Consider the following 5,388-nt stretch of genomic DNA (forward strand, 5'->3'; position numbering starts at 1 on the left):
ACGCACCCCCGCCCCACTGGGGACTTTGGCGAGTTGCGGGCGGGGCGGGCGCAGATTCCCCCAGGCCTCGGTCTCTCTCCTTCCTGCCTGCCAGAGCCAGGAGGCTGATTGGCTAATCTAATAAATAATCCATTGGCTGATTAAGGAAAGATTTGTTACTCTTGGCCAAAAATATTTCCATTTGTAAACTTACCTTTAATGCTTTCACATAAAAAGTTAATTAGCATGCAAATTCCGGAGAGGGGAAATACTTGGGAACTCCGAAGTATTTTCGTGGTCCCCAAATTTACTCAATATAGGACTTGCCTATTCCTAGAACTAATAAGGCTATCCTGGTTTGTGTAGTGTGCATTAAATGTTCCTGTATCATTCCACAGAAAGGGCTCAGATGAAAGGAAACTAAACATACTGAGTGCATCTATTTATTGAAAAAAAAAATGTTAAGATCTAAATCATTCTACAGAGTTTCTCTTTCTAAAGTTGATAATAAAAATTAGGCCCATTCGGGACTGCAGCCCTACAGACACCTTGATTTCAACCCGGGGGGCTGGTGTTGAACATCTGACCTACACAAGTGTGAGATAATAAATTTGTGTTGTTTTAAGCCACTAATTTTGTGGCAATTTGTTACAGCAGCAGTAGAAAACAAACAGAAATGTTAGTTGATAAAAAATAATCATCTTTTTGGGAAAGGCATTGAAATAAAAAATTAAAAATAAATAATCAAATGACTAAGGTTCTACAACAGACAACGTCCAACTGTTTAATTTCTTATCTTTTTTTTTTAAGGAAGGTTCTTCAACTTTAGACAATTTTTCAACTCAGAAGAATAGAGCAAACATGATGGACCCTGAGCTTCTTCAAGGACCACGGCAATCAGCACCCCAATTCCCTGCCTGGAGCTGGGCTTCCCTAGTCATGGGCTGGCTGGAATCATTGTCACCCAGCTATGAGTAAGTCCTGATCCTCTTCAGGCATTGGACCCGGGAGGACATTAAAAAGGGGTGGGTTAAAATAATGAGACCATTGTGATAGCAGGAAAGAAAGCCAAGGGCCTCGGTGTCACAATTCTGTCTACCACAAGTTTTCGTGTTCAGCCTATTGTGATGAAAGACTTGTCACAAGGTTCAGTTTATTGCCAGAGAACTTCATGTCTAAGGTGACCAGATTTTAACATTGGTAAAGCGGGACAACATGGCCCCACCCCCACCCCCGCGCAAGTGGGGCGGGGAAGGGGGGGCAGGGCAGGGGACAGGACTGGGCAGGACCTGACAACAATGCAAACTTTGATAATCATTTCTCAACAATTATTTGTTATTATTACAGTTTAACATTATAAAATTAACAAAAATAATATAAAACTCGTATCTCTGTGAAATAGCCACATGGCAGCCGAAATCCCTTCCTGTTCTCCCGCCCCATCGTGCATTCTTTCCAAAAATCGGGACTTTTTAAAAATGCAGCAGGACGCGGGACAAATTGTTAAAAAGCGGGATGTCTGGTCACCCTATTCATGTCATATCTATAAAACCTTTGCAAACTAGGAATATTTTCCACTTTTTCTGTTGTTTTGGGGGGGAGGGGAAAATAAGATGATTCAGATAAAAAGCAGCATATCTCAAAAGACATATTATCCTTATAAAAACAGTTTTCCACAATTTTTTATAAAAATGCTTCTGTGAAAACTTTAGAAGTAACAAAGACCACAAATCTTAGGCAAATTATTTAACTTTCTTTGGCCTCATTTTCTTCATCTTTAGAAGGGGATATGTATAGTTTGTGTATGAAATTGTAGTCAGGTTAAATAAAATAATACATGCAAAGCATTAAGCATGGTGGTGCCCGGCACATGAGCACTTGCACACAAATTACTCACATGGCCATTAGAAGCAGCATAGCTCCCGGTGCCTCCTCATAAACCTGAATACGGGAAGTGTTATGGAAAATAAAAGGTCCTTGTTCACACACGCCAGAGCACACCTGTCTTCAGTCTCTACATCTCTTCACTTCTCAGCTGAAGAAAAACAGACAAAAGTTCATGAAAACTGTAGCCAAAAGACTTGGGCTGGAATCCACCACAGAAGAATGGATGCAGTCCCTCCAAATCATAAAGAATGATGTTCTTGAGGGAGTTATAGACACCATTGCTCCCCAGGAGGGTTCCAATTATGGCAGAGAAGAGAGGGAGGAATAATTCTATGAAGAGTTAGTGGATGGGCGGCACCTGTGGCTCAGTGAGTAGGGCGCCAGCCCCATATACTGAGGGTGGCGGGTTCGAACCCGGCCCCAGCCAAACTGCAACAAAAAAAAAATAGCCGAGCATTGTGGTGGGCGCCTGTAGTCCCAGCTACTGGGGAGGCTGAGGCAAGAGAATTGCCTAATCCCAAGAGCTGGAGGTTGCTGTGAGCTGTGATGCTACAGCACTCTACCGAAGGTGACAAAAACTCTGTCTATAAAAAAAAAGAAAGAGTTAGTGGATACAGTGCATTTGTTTACAATGGGACAGGCATTCTCCAGGATAAAGAATTAGGATTTAAGCAGTGGCCTCACACCTATAAACCAACACTCTGGGAGGCCGAGGCAGGTGCATCACCTGAGCTCACAGGTTCAAGACCAGGCTGAGCAAAAGTGAGACCCCCGTCTATAAAAATAGCCAGGCATTGTAGTAAGCGCCTATAGTCCCAGCTACTTAGGAGGCTGAAGCAAGAGACTCACCTGTGCCTAAGAGTTTGAAGTTGCTGTGAGCTATAATATCACAGTGTGCTATTGAGAGTGACAAAGTGAAACTCTGTCTCAAAAAGAAGAAGAATTAGGATATAGTTGGAAGGGAATCCAGTAACAAACATATCCAGAGATTCTTTTTCTTGTTTGAGACAGAGTCTCAAGCTGTCGCCCTGGGTAGAGTGCTGTACTGTCATAGCTTAGAGCAACCTCCAACTTGGGCTCAAGCAATCCTCTTGCCTCAGGTTTTTTTTTTTTTTCCTATTTGTAGTAGAGAGGAGATCTTACTTTTGCTCAAGCTGGTCTCAAACTCTTGAGCTCAAGCAATCCACCCGCCTCAGCTTCCCAGAGTACTAGGATTACAGCATGATCCACCTCGCCAGGCCCAGAGAATCTTTGATTTGCAGTCTGTTAAGGAAACAAGGCCTTTTTAATATCCCTCAGGTGCAGCAGAAAGCACTGTTAAGGTTTGACCTTCCCAAGTCTCACAGGAAGAAATTTCAAACAAAGAACACAGGTCAGAGGTCAGTCCTCAGTTCCCCCTCATCTCAGGTCCACCTGTCAGGGATCCCAGGGAGTTTTCTCCAAACAACTCAAGGATGCGTGTTAAGATGTATCTTTCATTTCTGCAGGGAATCAAACATCTAGTGACCTCACTTAAATGGGTAGGTATTGTTTTAAGTTGTTACTATGTTCTCGCTTATCAAATTGCTCATTTGCTTCTTAAAGCTAGATAGGTGCCTGCGATTTCCATAAAGAATTCAAGATTTTCCTCTATTTCCATGGTTTGGGAGGGGGGATGGCAGGCTCCTAAGAGGAGGCCTTGCTGTATTTCAGCTGCTGTCAGGGAACTAGCTTATTAAATGGAACTGTGGTGACTGATAATTTTAGCATGTTATTATAAAAACATGCAAAACAAGCACTGCTTACAACTGATTTTTACTCATCTATGCCAATAATATGGAATAATCTTAGAGAGAGTAGGAACTGATCCCTCCTCCTACCTCCCACGTGCTGTTTCTACACAAAATCTTCCCTGTACCTGCTAGCCGTAGCAGCTAGGATTCCTTTGGTGGCCAACTATCCCTTGGTTGTCACTACACTGCCCTCATTTGAACAAGATTTACTGAGTACATACTGTTCTGTGTACAAGGAATATAGTGGAAAATGGTAGAGATGGCCTCTGGCAAAAGGAGCTCACATTTCAAAGGAGAGAGTCAGACAACAAAATTAACAAATAAATCTAAAGCATGATTTCTGGCTGTGAAACTTTTTGGGGGAATAAAAATAGAAAGGGTGATGTGATGAGGGCCCCGTGAGTGGGGAGGAAGCTAGCTGCATGAGGCTGAAGGGTTAGCCAAGGTCCCTCTAAGATTCCAAATGAGCTGAGCACTGTGTGATCAGAAGGAAATAAACAAAACTGAAAACGATTCTGGAGTGTCTGAAAAAGCAAGGAGTGTGGCCTGGTCCCCAGGTGAGGAAAGTAGTAAATGGCAGAGCGGGGCAAGGTCACGAAAGGTCTTACAAGCCATGGTGCAGAAGCATGAGCTTCACAATGGGAAAACAGTGAACATTTTGATGCAAAGGACTAGTATGACAAGAGCTTTATTTAGATGGAAATGTATCTCCAATGGGTGACAAGCTGTTGCCAGTTGAAATAGAAGCGATAATTCTGTAGCTGAGCAGAAAGGCATCAGTTTGGATGGTGGGTGCCAGCCATACTGAGTTAGCCCAACCGGGGCACTGCAGTGCAGGAGAGGGGATGATGCCAGGGACCAGCATGAAGACAATGGCTCCTTCCGGGCAGGAGACAGAAATGTGCTGCCAACCCTCCCGGCTGGCTGGGCGATGTCGGCCAACAGCGATCACTGCGCTGGAGACAGTGAAGCTCCCTACTAACCATGACACTCACAACCCTGAACGTTGCCCTGAACCTTGCATCTCTTTTCATTGTCACTAACCCAGATCCCCCCCATACCCAATGGAGAGAAGAGGCAGCTAAGGGGGGGGTGGAGGAGGGGTGGGAGGGGCCAGGAATGCAACAGTGGGAAGCAGGAGGAGCAATCAGTGAACTCTGCTTCCCATCTTAATCTCTGAAGAAAGTTGACGCTTTCCTCAATACCTTGGGTCCTGAAAGTAAGCCGGCAGGTCAGCGAATTTGGAAGAAATCGGACTGAGAACCCTTCCCACAATACTGTTAGATAAGGTCTTTGTTAGCAGAGCCCCTTCTAGCAAGGTGATAAAATGGACCCTGTGTGGCTTGCAAGTTAGACAGGCTCAGATTCAAATTCCAGGTGCAAATCATTTCAGTTTGTTGAGCCTCAGTTTCCTATCTGTATGGAAAATGGGTATTATAATCAAACTGATCCCATAATGCTCCCCTAGAAATCAAATAAGGCAAATCTATAGTATATGAAAATCTCTGGCACGTAATGAATGTTTAATATATGAAACGTGGGATATATAAAAATCCCTGCCACCTAATAAGTGCTCGCGTTGGTCACCTTCCTTCTGCCTCTTGCCTTCTTTTAATGGGTTGTGTGACATGGCAAGACCCTGAATTTTCCTAAGTATCACTGAAAACACAGTATCACAGTATTATTATCAGGTGCCAGGGTAGAAAAAAAAGAACAATTAGAAAGTCAACTGAAACATTTGACTTCCGGG

At 43.7% G+C, this 5,388-nt stretch overlaps 1 long non-coding RNA gene across 1 annotated transcript in view; it reads left to right on the plus strand.

Moving 5' to 3' along the window:
* The first annotated feature begins 891 nt into the window (after positions 1 to 891).
* Positions 892 to 5,388, plus strand: part of LOC111726561 — a 9,988-nt gene continuing 5,491 nt past the window's right edge. The window contains exons 1-2 of the long non-coding RNA XR_002774313.1: positions 892 to 953; positions 3,354 to 3,386. This is a non-coding gene — a long non-coding RNA (uncharacterized LOC111726561). The remainder of the gene's footprint in view (positions 954 to 3,353; positions 3,387 to 5,388) is intronic.

The sequence above is a fragment of the Otolemur garnettii genome, unplaced genomic scaffold (assembly GCF_000181295.1).
Source record: "Otolemur garnettii isolate 467f Iridium unplaced genomic scaffold, OtoGar3 scaffold00071, whole genome shotgun sequence".
In the NCBI taxonomy this organism is placed as follows: domain Eukaryota; kingdom Metazoa; phylum Chordata; class Mammalia; order Primates; family Galagidae; genus Otolemur; species Otolemur garnettii.